Source organism: Notechis scutatus, chromosome 3, assembly GCF_049901735.1.
Source record: "Notechis scutatus isolate UNSWTSFEM ecotype Mainland chromosome 3, rNotScu1.2, whole genome shotgun sequence".
In the NCBI taxonomy this organism is placed as follows: Eukaryota; Metazoa; Chordata; class Lepidosauria; order Squamata; family Elapidae; genus Notechis; species Notechis scutatus.
The window spans coordinates 85794939-85808841 of record NC_142011.1 but is presented as its reverse complement, the minus strand read 5'-3'; the positions used below and the strand labels follow the sequence as shown (position 1 = coordinate 85808841).

General features: G+C 36.5%; 1 protein-coding gene across 4 annotated transcripts in view; it reads right to left on the bottom strand.

Annotated features, from left to right (window-relative positions):
* Positions 1–13903, bottom strand: part of DPYD (dihydropyrimidine dehydrogenase) — a 679957-nt gene that overhangs the window by 106905 nt on the left and 559149 nt on the right. The window lies entirely within an intron of this gene.

Sequence of the window (13903 nt, the reverse complement as noted above, 5' to 3'; positions counted from 1 at the left end):
CTTTCCAAGCAATCAGCAAGCTTGACTTGGAGCATGGGTGTCAAACTGGACCGAATGCATTATGTGCAGGCTACGCCTACCTCAGCTCCATGAATGGGGAAAATGTCAAGAAACGTCATGTAACAGCCATGTGACACCGTGTGTTTGATACCTGTGACTTGGAAGATTCTTATTGTCCAAAAATAGTTTTCTATACTTTGGTGAATAATAATATAAACACAATATTTTTATTCCATAGAGTAACCTCCACAGCAGATATATACCCCACACAATGCTGTTCCTACTGATGGGAAACTCCTTTGTTGAATGAGTGGGCTGGAAGGCTTCACCCTCAAACTGCATTTCCAAAAACTTCACTTTTACATTTTGGCATGATGCGTAAGCAATATGGCCACACTGAGATGTCTCAAGTACTTGGAAAATATTCCCTTTCCTTTAAAAAAAATCTGTTTGCTGATAGGATTTCTCCATAGGACCCTGAACAAATCTGTTGGGTTGTCATTTTTGAAAGATGTTTCTTCTGTGCTTATTGCCTCCAGGAAAATGTCACCTCCCTCTGACAACCCACCATTTTTACAGTCAACATTGGTCTTTACAAACAGGTTGTCTGACAAGCCTATCCCATCAATGCATCTTGCTACTGAATCAGCATCCAAATACACAGACATGCTGTCTTTATTGACATCTGCTCCTGATTCAGCATATGAATTATCCTCTAGGGTTATGCCACCTTCAGCTGCTTCAGCAGAGATTCCTCCTCATTATTCACCTCCTTTGGCATATCCCCCGTTTTCAAGAATGAACTCGCACCCCTCATGCATCTGCTCCAGAACCAGAATTCAGGCTGTCTTAGAGGGACCGAGAAGAATGAGCCACAAAGAAGGAAGGCTGAGATAATTTGCTTTGCATTGGTGGGATGGTGCAGATAAATTATACCTCTTAGACCACTGGAAACATTGCTGAAGCCAAAATATATAGAGGTGGAGGCGGGAAGGTTAGAGAAAGCCTAATGAGGCACTTAAGTCCAAACAGCAGGTAGAAAATTATCATTGTCTTAATGAATAAGTGACCAATGTTTGACCAAACTTGTCCTTTAAAAAAAAAAAAACACCTTAAAGAGCAAAAGTAAAGATCATAGCAAAACAGAAGATCAAACAAGAGAAAGAGAGAGGGCAAAGAATTCCCAATGGGCCTTAATGGATGGCTTGATATTTGCAGCCAGCTTAACAAAATCAATCTTAATGAGAAAAGGAAGAACACAAAGAGGCTTCTAGAATTCATACTGCTCTTTCACACTTGAGGGAATGTCTTTCTTTCTTTTAGATTTCCACGCAGCTACCAAAAATTGACTATAAACCACAGTATGCTAGTGCAAAATTCTTTTTTTCTCCTCTTCTAATGTTGTACAAGACGCCGTGTTTAAAAATGGAACCAGTAATAAGCAGAGTATCAATAATTCAGTGACTGCCTAATTGGATGTCAGGAGGGCTACAGACTTGCTTAGGCATTGCTTGTGTGAAAGAACAAGGATATTACAAAGACGTACAGGACTGCAGGTTTAGCCCCCATCCTGCCGTCAAAGTCATCCTCCCACTCCCTCAAGGGTTCCTAAAAAGCTTCTGCAGCAGAAAGCCATTTCTATCCCCAGAGGTGCCCTGCATGATTTCCAAATGAACATTCAGAAGTGATCCTGAAACATATGGATAGATGGGAGGAATGGCCCATCTTGAAGCATGGGCTAAATACAGAACGGAAACACCCCCGCATGCAAATTACATCCGAACAGTTTCTGTAACAGAATGGGTTTGTAACCTAGGAGGGAATAAGGTTCGCCCCTGAGGTTTCTCTTGATTGGTGCTGAGTCCTGCAACAGCCACGCAGCTTGTAAACTAACATGATAAGAAGAGATATCCCACTTTAAAGAATAATTCAGAAGCATCCCATTGGTTTCAAAAGCAAACAAAATCCACTGAATTCAATAGCTGTTTGGGCTGGCCCTTTAAATGCAACTCAGGTCTTTAAACTGAATGCTTCGATACTTCAGAACAGAAATCATTATCTTATACATTCACTTTGACATGTATATCATATACAAGGAATAATTAATTCCAAGTACTTACAACATGTGCTAGCTGCTCTAACATATACCAGTGAAACATGGACACTAACCTCCCAATCGATACAAAAGCTATGAGTGGCACAAAGAGCCATGGAAAAATACATGCTCGGCATTACAGGACAAGATAGCAAGACCCGTACATGGATTAGAGGACAAACGAAAGTATCTGATATCATCAAGAAAGTAAAAGAATTGAAATGGAAATGGGCTGGTCACATAATAAAAAGGAACTGATGGCACGTGGACCAATGCAGTCATAGAATGGATCCCAGTTGATAAAAATCATCCACGAAAGAGACTTAAAACAAGATGGATTGATGACATCAGCAAGTATTGGGGGTCCAGTTAGCAAAAGAAAGCTTAGTACCGAATGGGTTGGAAACAGGCAGAAGAGGCCTTCATCTGCAGTGGAGAGATAAGGGCTGTCCCAAAGGTGCTTTTTCAAGAGAAAACTAGGCTTTCTGGTTTTTCTTTGAAGACGATTCGCTTTTCATCCAAGAAGCTTCTTCAGCTCTGAAGGGTGTCCATCCCAAAACACAAGGCTAAATGTTTGAAGAAGCTTCTTGGATGAGAAGGAAAACGTCTTCAAAGAAAAACTAGAAAGTCCACTAGTCTCTTGAAAAAGCATTTTTGTGACTACCATGGCCTGGATGACTGAGAATCTCCATAGATATAGACAATGGCTAAAATTAGGTTGATGAAATACTTACAAAGTTCTAGAACTTAAAACACTCTACAGTGTAGCAATGCTTTCTAGAAGCTAAGAGCCTCCCTACACCTAAAAGGTTTACAAAAAGGCTTTCAAGTGCTAAAATGCTGTTCACTGTATGACAGGACATGGTCTTCTGATTTGCATACTTCTGCTTGCTTGCTTTGATTAGTTTTTCTTAAGAGTGGATGGATGGGCTATGGCAGCACAATCCTATCCACGCTTACATAAAAATAAATCCCACCAATCTCACTTTAAATCTTATGTGCCCAGGATTGAAAACTAACAGTGATATGAATAGCAGAAGAAATAAAGTGAGTATCATAACACAACCTTTTTTCCATCTTTGATATTCTAGCATAAATAGTCCTTAACTTACAGCCAGTGGTGGGATTCAGCCGGTTTGCACTGGTTCAAGCAAACTGGTTGTTAAATTAACCCCGACCTGCTATCAAAATGGATCCTCGGCACTGCGTTGCAGTGGAGGAACAGGCAACGGAGCAGCCAGTGCAAGGGAAGGAGAAAGCTGCTGACTATTCAAAGTTACAACTGTACTGAAAAAGGTGACTTACAACTAGTCCTTTCCCTTACTACACCCTCATGGTCACATGATCAAAATTGGGAAGTGGCATGTATTTACAATGGTTGCAGCATCCCAGGGGGTGGGATGTTCATGTGATTTGCGATCTTCTTAGCCAGCTTCCGACAAGCAAAATCAAGGGGCAAAGCCAGATTCATTTAACCACTGCAGGAATCAACATCTGCAGCAATTTGCTTAACAACCATGGCAAAATTTGTAAAATTGGGTACAATTCACTTTTAACAACTGCCTTGTTTAGCAACAGGATTCTGGTTGCCAGTGCGGTTGTAATTGAGGACTATCTGTAATCCTCTTCTTGGGAAGAAACAGGGGAGGTTGCTGTCCTGTGTCTTGTTTTACGGGCTCCTGTGACTATCCCAGTGGCCAGAAATGGACTCAGAAACTTTTCTTCTATTTGAATCTCTTCGGATATTTAGGCTCACAAGTCCTATCAGGCCCAGCCTATCAAGAGATCAACAGCGGCAAGATCATAATCCTACCCATCTCAAGGGACATATTCATCTCTAGGGAAGATTGTGTCACTGGTGTATGTTCTTAATCCAGAAAACAGAGCTATTGCATCTCTTATACATTATTATTTCCCCCAAACAATTTCTGTCTCGTAATTCTCCATACCCATAGACAGATAAGTGAAAGTACTGTGCTTCTCCTTTCTCTCATCATAATAAAATTCACAGGTATTAGCAGTTTTGCCGTTCATTTTGGGTAACATGACAGCCTAACAAGAGAGGAAGTAATATATCCTGATTTCCAGAGGCTCAACATGTTTCTGCCTTACACTAAATTAAGTAGGAATAAAAAAAAGCAACAACATAAAAGTAGTTCATTATTATTCATTTACAAAACCTGACTGTCCCTGCCCAATGATAACGGGTTCCAAAGGTAGCTGTTAATGGAAATGAGAATGAACTCTATTGTCAGTGAACCACCGACAGATCGTCGACTCCATGGTTTCCAGTACATATATGATACAGTAAGTAAGTGAATAAATTAACTGGTCCCTGGCACAAGTGGTCAGAAGGTTTAAAGAGGATGTAGTTCACTAGAGCAAAAGCAATATTGCTTAGTGGACGCAGGATATGACATAAATTGAAATGTAGTATTATTACGGTGTCTTGTGCTTAATGTTTATTATGCCATGTCTGGATGACTGTTTTCACTCAAAGAAATATTTTTATTCATAGCTCACCTACCCATTGCCCCATTTCTTCTCCCCCTGCATCATACCCACCATTAATTTTGGAATTCAAAGCTCTGTTTGGTTCTCCTAACCTGTCAAAAGAAACGAAACATATACAGGAAAAGCAAAAACAATATATTTCCCGCAATATCTATTGTCTGGAGTTCCTGGCATAAAAATGAAATTGGATCATAACTCTCTGTAGCACACTGCACACAGCATAGCAAAACTTAGCTTTAATTTATTTATGTTATAGTAATTACAGCATGGCTCTTCTTTGCAAAATTAAATTTAAGATTCATTCAACATTATATTAAACATGAACTAAGAATAAACTAACGGGGCTAACTGAATATTAAATATACAATTTATTTTTCATGAACTGTGGGCAATTTTGGTTACTGTGCTGTTATTAAAAGAAAAACGAGTAACAGCAGTATAAATGAGCATGGGGTTTATTTGTATTGTGAGAGTCTGTGCATGAATATGTGCGCAAACACTGATGGAATAATCATGAGTGCATTATACTTGTATTTTAACACATGTGCCAGTTTCTTGTTGTCTCTGAGTTAATTACTGTCTTTGACATAATTCAAAGCACTGATTATATTACGCTGAGCTTCAATGTATGCAAGGGTTCCTTTTTATTTTCGAGACAAAATATAAGGTATTGATTACACTTGAAACTAGCTCTAAAGTGCTTAGTTTCTACCTTAGGATGATCTGATAGTTTTGTGAGCTGAACCTTAATACTTCTCACCTGGTGTAATTTCTTGTCAAACCCCACGGCTACAATTCTTGGTCAATTACAGGCTGCTTTACCTGAGGAGGCTGTTTCATCTGGATTTTGCTCAAGGACCTAATTTACTCCTATATTACAAAGCATTTTCTATGATGGCTCCAATTGCAATCTGCAATATCATTCAAGAGCTTCCACTTCACGATATTACAGACGTGCCAAATTCAAACAGCAAGACATACAGAGGATAATTCATAACGCCTGCCTTTTCTATTCGACCTGTTCAGGAAGGAACCGCAATGGTTTGCAGGAGATTGAGTGCTGCAGTCCTGTTCCTTCAACAAAAGCCTCAATATGTGATTTTTAAAAAAAATAAATAAATCAGTACCTGTGTCAAGCAATGATACTGAGAAATATTCTGGTTAAAAAAAGATGGATATTTTCATATTGATCATTAGAAAGAAAACAAGAGGAACTAGACCAGAGTGGTGGGTACCATTTACCAGTTAGTGGAACTAATTTACAACTACGCATAGTTGGGATCATACCCATCTTCCAGCAAGATATGCTGGTCATGGCATGAAGTTATTTTGTTTGCGGTAATGTTAATTGCTTAATGTAAGTACTAAAAGATTATTTTTATCAAATACATGAAAATATCAGCATTCAATTTGGGAATTAAACTGAAAACATTTGCCATTCGTTGATTGTAAAATGTTAATGTAAATACTAATTAAGTCAGACCTTTTAAGGATTAGGGCAAACAAGCAAATAAGCCAAACTCAACAGAGACCATTTTTCATAAACTTGCGGTATCCAACGTGACATTTGCGAAACGTTCGTACAGGCCAGTGTAAATATTTTAAACAAGATATTTGCATTCATCATCTTATTTGGGATAATAATTGAATGTTGCTTTTGCTCCTTTCCACCTGTAGGTGGCCTTCAAAAGCTGCATTTATCACATAACTCATTAGCAAGGTTTTCAATACTGTCATACCCAGATAATTAGCAATTTATTTAAATAACCAATTTCTGGGGGAAATAATTGCTATGGAATGCCCTGAACCTTCTTTTTATAAACTATAATAAAAGTGTTAAGATAATCCCTGACATTTGCAAATGCCATTAGTTCACCTTTCCTTTTGATAGTGCTATGGCTTTATGTTTAAACAATTACCCGATAAAACATCAGCTTAATGAAACAGTGCAGCAAGCATAACTTTCAAAATGGCCAATGAATGTACTTACATGCAGAAGAAAATCAGTACACACAAACTTATTACAGTAAAAAACAAAACAAAACTTAACCCAGAAAGAGAGACTTCTACCTTGTTACAGAATGAAATTAATATTATAGTCTAAAACTTAATTTCTTATTTAAAGAGTAAAATTCAGAATATGGCATTTACTAAGTTAACAAAGTAGGCATTTCTAATGTATTTTGGACATTTCCTAAGAGTAGAATTAGTTCTCAGTTACTTTTGGCACTATTACCACATAGGATTTAGCTTAAGAATTGTTTTTCTCCTGAAAGAGTTTTTAAAATTATAATATGATAAAATTGAGAACTGCTTTTAAAACAAAACTTACCTGATGCTTGGTCCAATGGAATTATGCTCAAATTAATTTGAAGTGACATCTAATGTTTGGAGTGAACCAGATCAACAATAGTGCATGAAAAATCTGAACTCAACATTTTTTAAAAAGTATGTAGCATTTTAGGAAGACCTGTTCTGAACTATTCAAATATTCTCCTTTATTAAAACCCTTAAAGCAGCTGCAATGAACTTTCCAGGGGTCATGGCTGCCTCAATGGTTTGAGGAAGGGCACTTCATTAATTGCTCTTTTAAACAATTTTTGAAGCCCTATTAACTACAGTTTTAACAAATTTAAACATGCTATTCTCTGTATTATCCCTTATTTTCTATATGTCAAAATAATGCCTTATGTTTTGGAATATGGATCTTTTATGTATCTTGATTTATTTAGTTATTACTTTCCAAGACTGATAAATAATAATAATAATAATAATAATAATAATAATAATAATAATAATAATAATAATAATAATAATAATAATAATGTAAAATTGTAATGTAACTTATAATAATGTAATATATAATTATAATAATGTAACTTATAATGAATAATAATGTAAAACAAAAGATCTTTTGTTTTATTCTGTTTTAATGCCGATGGCTTACTAGGATGGACATTAAAGTCTATCAAAAGTTAAACAAAAGAAATATTGGCAAATAGCAAAAAAATATATACCATAGCTTTGCAATAAAAGCAGTAATGACCTACATAATGTTGAATTCCTAGTCTGATCTATTTTGAAGGGCTGATAGAAAGAGAAGATTGAAAACTACAGAATAAACACAACACTGCCTCCTTCAAGGCTGCTTGTACCTATCCATTTTCCCCCAAAAAATCATTAATCACTTCTTGAATCAATTCTTCACCTATTTCCTGACTACCCAGAGGAAGTAGATGGAAAGTAGGTGGACAACCAGCTAAATATGAACCAGCAGTGTGCAGCAGCAGCCAAAAAAGCTAATGCAATCCTAAGTTTCATTAACAGACGGATACAATCAAGATCAAGGGAGGTACTAATACCACTCTATAAAGCGTAAGACCACACCTAGAGTACTGCATCCAGTTTTCTTCACCACATTACAAAAAAGATATTGAGACTCCAGAAAAAGTACAGAGAAGAGCAACCAGGATGATTAGGGGACTGGAGACTGAAACATATGAAGAACGGTTACAGGACCTGGGCTTGGCTAGTGTAGTAAAGAGAAGGACCAGGGGAGACATGATAGCGGTCTTCCAATATTTGAGGGGCTGCTACAGAGAGGAGGGGGTCAAGCTATTTTCTAAAGCACCCGAAGGCCAGACAAGGAATAATGGATGGAAACTGAACAAGGAGAGATTTAACCTGGAAATAAAGAGAAACTTTCTGACAGTGAGAACAATCAACCAATGGAACAGCTTGCCCTCAGAAGTTATGGGAGCGCCATCACTTGAGACCTTTAAGAAGAGATTGGACTGCCATTTGTCAGAAATGGTGTAGGGTCTCCCGCTTGGGTGGGGGGTTGGACTAGATGACCTACAAGGTCCCTTTCAACTCTGATTATCTGTTATCTGACTTTCGAATACAAACTAATTGTCTTTTAGAACACGCCAGATATCACAGTCATCAAAAACCGAAGCATACGATTTATTGATATTGCTGTACCAGGAGACATCAGAATCAAAGAAAAAGAACTGGAAAAAAATCACGAAATATCGCAACCTGGCCATTGAAACTGCACGATTATGGATGAAACATGTGATACCCATTGCCATTGGGGCACTTGGTACCATGTCCCAGAATTTTGCAAAATACATCAAGAAGTTGCAGCTTCCTGCTGTAGCGCCAATGGAGCAGCAAAAGATTGCACTACTCGGAACATATATTTTAAGAAGATATTTGGTTGATACCTAGGATGCTGGCAGTAACCCACATCAACCATCAGAGCCAGTCAAGGATATTTGAATACACTTTTAAATGTTCAGTTGACTTGAGCTTCATATTTAATGAATAAAAGAATAAATTATTATTATTATTATTATTATTATTATTATTATTATTATTATTATTATTATTATTGAGTTTGAACAGAACTAGCTTGAGATCAAATCGAAGAGAAGATACCATATGAAGGATTATTTCTCAAATGGAAAATAAAATTATAAATAAAAGGTCACAAAGTAGCAATAGTCGTCAGTTGTGGGAGTTTTTTAGAGGAAGAATTGGCATTGTGGAATATCTGAAGGCAATTAAAGTCTGCCACAATTCATGTGAAGAAAGTGGGGCACAGTGGGGCAGCAAAGTGCTTTTCATTTTTGAACTATCTTCTGGGCCTTGACATGGTGACAGTCATGATGAATTTCTGCACTTCAAAAATTACCATTATGCTAGGTATGGGAAACACATCATCTTGGAGATATCAGATAAATTTCAAATCACCTACATGCAGTATTTATCATGAAAACACAATGTTTTTCCATACTTCCCATAACAGATACTGATCACCCTCAAGGGTTTAGTAACTATCATAGGTAAGTTCCTTACTTCCTGTTTTTCTTCTTTCTAGTATCTGCATCTGATGCATAGGGTATTCTGTGTTGTCTGGTTACTACAGGTTTTTTTTTTTCATGAGGATATGTCTTTAAAAAATTATTAGGACCTAGAATTAATGGACTAGGTTACCAAGATCGCGTTATCTTTTTTTTTAAAAAAAAATTGTGGCACAAATATTCCTTTCTATTAAATTTTCACCTGGTTATTTTTAAATTTAGTAATCTGAATGACCATAAAATCTGAAAGACACAATCAATTTGTACACTGCAAGTCCTATATTACACGGAGGATACATGAATAGAAATGTTTCACTGTATTCATCAGATGTGTGTACAACATGCCTAGCTGATGTGTGAAAGCTGGACTATCACACTGCTTAACATCCCTCATGGGAATGGTGGGAGAGCGATACAAAATGAATGTATATTAATTAAGACTGCCAACTGATGATAAAAGATTTTAATTGATTGCCTTTTAACTAATTCATTTATCATCCTGAGATAAATACACATATAATCAGAACCCTTAACAGGTGCCTTCTAGCTATATTAAAAATATGCAATAATAATTTAATTTATTTTTTTAAATTTAATAATTTAAGTGTTACAATTCTTTCATATAACCTTACCTGCCTGTCCATATAATAGGTTTTAAATATATTTACTTGATTATGCCTTCAATGTAGAAACACCAATTTCAATTTCAAGAATTGATATGATATGATAGATGCTAACACTCAGCTCTTTTTTTTAATCTGGCCTTTATTATATTAATGAAAAACTCAGGTTGGCAAACGTATCTAATACTCTTTCCTCCTTTTTTCCCCCCATAACAATAACATTGTGATGAACATTGGGCTGAAAGAGAGTGACTGGCCCAGAGTCATCTAGCTGGGTGTTTTCATGTTATAGATGAGACTAGAACTCACAGGGTCCTGGTTTCTAGCTCAGTAGCTTAACCACTATAACATATTTTTTTATTTTATTAAATAAATATTTTTTTATTTATACAAATATGTGAATGTAAACACACAAACACACTCACCCTCTTTGAACTGTACTGGGAAATATATAGTAGAAGACATTTGTCTCCATTTTCAAAAATATACAAAAGATCGACACATCTTTTATAAACCTTGTTATTATTTCAATACTTGATGAGACAAGTGGCAAAATACATGAATCAACACATTACACAGTGTTAATTTAAACACATTTAAACACCTTGTGGGTCAGATATATTTCCTTCCATTTCTTCAAAAATCAAACAATATAAACAGCGCTACTCATAGCAGATTTGACCAGACAGAATAAAAAATAGTTTTATGAATGCAGATTAAATGCAAAAATAAATTCTGCCTTACTAAAAGTAAATGCAACTAGGCTAGAAGTTTAAAGAAGTAACAAATGTCAAAGTAAAAAATAGGATAAAAGGAACACTATTTTCTATTTTTTACTATTAAGTTGTCCTATATGTGACCCTGGTAGCCTAAAATATAAATGTCTTGTTTCATTTTGGTCTGTTTTTACATCAAGAGACGCTGCTCTGTATAGTCCAGCAACTGTGGTGGGGCAAGGGAGATAGAAAAGTTGCTCTAATAGCCATATGAACAATAGATTCAAATTGGATTAAAAATGGATGAAAATTGGTTCATGAATTAGAGAGCTTCCTCCAAAATGTGGAACCTCAGCCTCAACTTCCACAGTCACTTCCTTTTTGTCTTTTTCAAACAGATAGCTCAGCTGGTTTAGGAAAGGAAGTCTTGAAATTGCACAATCTTTCTATGGTTTAGAAATGCTTCTATGGTCATTAAGGATTTCATAAGGACTTGCTCTTTTGTAGTCTGCACAGTAGAAAATTCCAGCCTGAGTGGCATCTGACTTCTCATTTCATCCCCTTAACAGAATAATGTTTTGAAAAATTCAGTGCATTGCAGAATGTAACCTGCCACAGATATGGTTTCAAGATCTTACTTCTCTTGTCCTTTTGGATGAACAGAGCTGTATATATGTTGGGGTTCAACAAAACAATCAATAAAGAGATTTTTCAAAGTCCAGCTCTTCAACATTCATCCACGCTTTTTGCCTGCAGAAATCCAAGTGATCATTAGATGGCAGTCAAGAAAGACACAATACTGCTTTTTTTTTTTTTGGCATGCAATGTATAGATTAATAGATCATTAGGATCATGAGCTGAGAAGTTAATAAATTGAGAGCATCCCAGAGATGAACACATCTCTCAAATACAAGAAAAAACTTTCTTGAATCTTGGATTCAAAAACACCCAGTGCTGCATTTAGGCTGCACAAATGTAGGCAGTCTTCGTGTTGCAATAAAGAGGCTGAAATTCTTTGGTGCTGCCTAGTTGTTGTTAGATCAATAGGTTGACAGCCTTTTGGGGGAGGGGAGGAATTAGAAACCACTTGGATCTTTCAAGCGTCACTCCAGCACATAATCGGTATCGTGACTGGTAGCAGCTTTCTCTGGTTGGCAACTTTTGAATTTCAGCCAGGGAAAACCACCAGTCACTGCCCTTATGGTGGCATGCAGAGAAGCTGTACAGCGTATCTTCATTCCAAATTCTCATTAAGGGCATGCTGTGGGCAGCATGGTTCATGCCAATACGATTTCCTCCCAAAGCAAAGCATCTGTGTGGAAGAGCCCACAGTAGTTTCAGTAACTCATAAATCAATTCATTTTTCCAACAGCGCATTTTGTCTTCATAATTACATATATAAGACTTTGTCTATGCTAATAGAGCAACTAGGTAACAGGCGTCATAGTATATCAGAGACTCAGGTTAACCAAAGGACAGCATTCAACTTTTTTTTTTATCAATTGCTATTGCTAATAAATTGGGCATTATATTATCAGCTCTATTCAATATCAAATAAGTATTTAACAGATAAATAGCTAAAAAACCGGCACTCCATCAAATTTAGAGAACAAACATACTTAAGTAATCAGAGTAATCTTATTTCATTTTTAATGAGTAACTTTTACTATAAATTGTATTAATGCTACAGAATCTCCATCGGCTTCGGTATGTAAGTACATTTGACAAAGTACTCTTGATATTCTGATTAGCAAACTAAAGTACGGCATATTCCATTAAAAATATAAAGAATAATAGCAATAATGAGAATGGGGCATATCTTCAATCTGTGAGATTACTCATTAATTCAGAGTCATAAAGTACATAAAGGAAGGGTTATTGTGATGAAAATGATATTCTTCATAACTGCTTTTTTTTGGATGCAGGGGAGATATCATTTCCTTGATGAAGAAATAGTAATATGTATCTGTTCTGCTCCTGCAATATTTTCCAGTGGTCATTCCTGTTTCCAGGTGCAAAGAATTCATTTCCACATCAGTTTATTCATTGTGGGGAGCCAGGTGAAGACTAGATAGACTGGGGGTGGGGGAGATGGAGTGGGGAATGTGCAATATTCACGTTGAAGGAATATAACCTACTGTTTGCTTTATTTTCTAGGCAATGCACTATTGCCAATTTAAAACAGAACCAATCAAATGAAAATGCCACCAAAGCTAACGAACAACCTTCAGGAGATTCAGATGTCCAACGTTTGGTATATAGGAAACACTACTGGGATGCAAAACATTTTGAATTTGGAAAAAAAAAAATCATGCTTGAATCTCTCTGTTTCTGAGTTCATAACACAGAATGTCTTCTGACCTATTCTGAAAGTGTTCAAAGCTTGAAAGCAACCTATTTCAAACTCAAAAATCCCAGTTTCAAATTTATTCATACCAGGGGTGGGATTCAAATTTCTTAACAACTGGTTCTGTGGGCGTGGCCTAATTTGTAGGTGTGGTTTGGTGGTCATGTGACTGGGTGAGCATGGCTTGCTGACTGGGCATGGCTTTGTGGTCACGTGACAGGCTGGGCATGGCTTGTATGTAACTATTGTAAATATTTATGTAAATATTGAATTTTTATAAAGAAAGAGCAACTTTTACCCAAAATCAGACAAAGCAGGCAGACAGATTGAGTTGCTTGCAGAATCACAGATTCACTCAGAGATCTATCTTTCTGCAATCTGCTGCCTGAATCTGTCACATAAAATTTGCTTGCAAGCAAATTCATAAAATTTGCTAGCAAGCAAACTCACAAAATTAACTCACAGCAGACCATGTATGTAAATATTGAATTTTTTCATAAAAATAGAGCAACTTTTACCCAAAAACAGGCAAAGCAGGCAGGCAGATTGATTTGCTCACAGAATCACAGATTCTCTCAGAGATCTATCTTTCTGCAATCTGCTACCTGAGTCTGCACTGAAAAATAGAAGTTTCAGTCCTAAGGAAGGTTCAGCTCTGCTTTTAGATTAGCTAGAAAGCAAGAAACCCAACAATTTGCATGCACACACACCAGTGGTGAGATTCAAAATTTTTTACTACC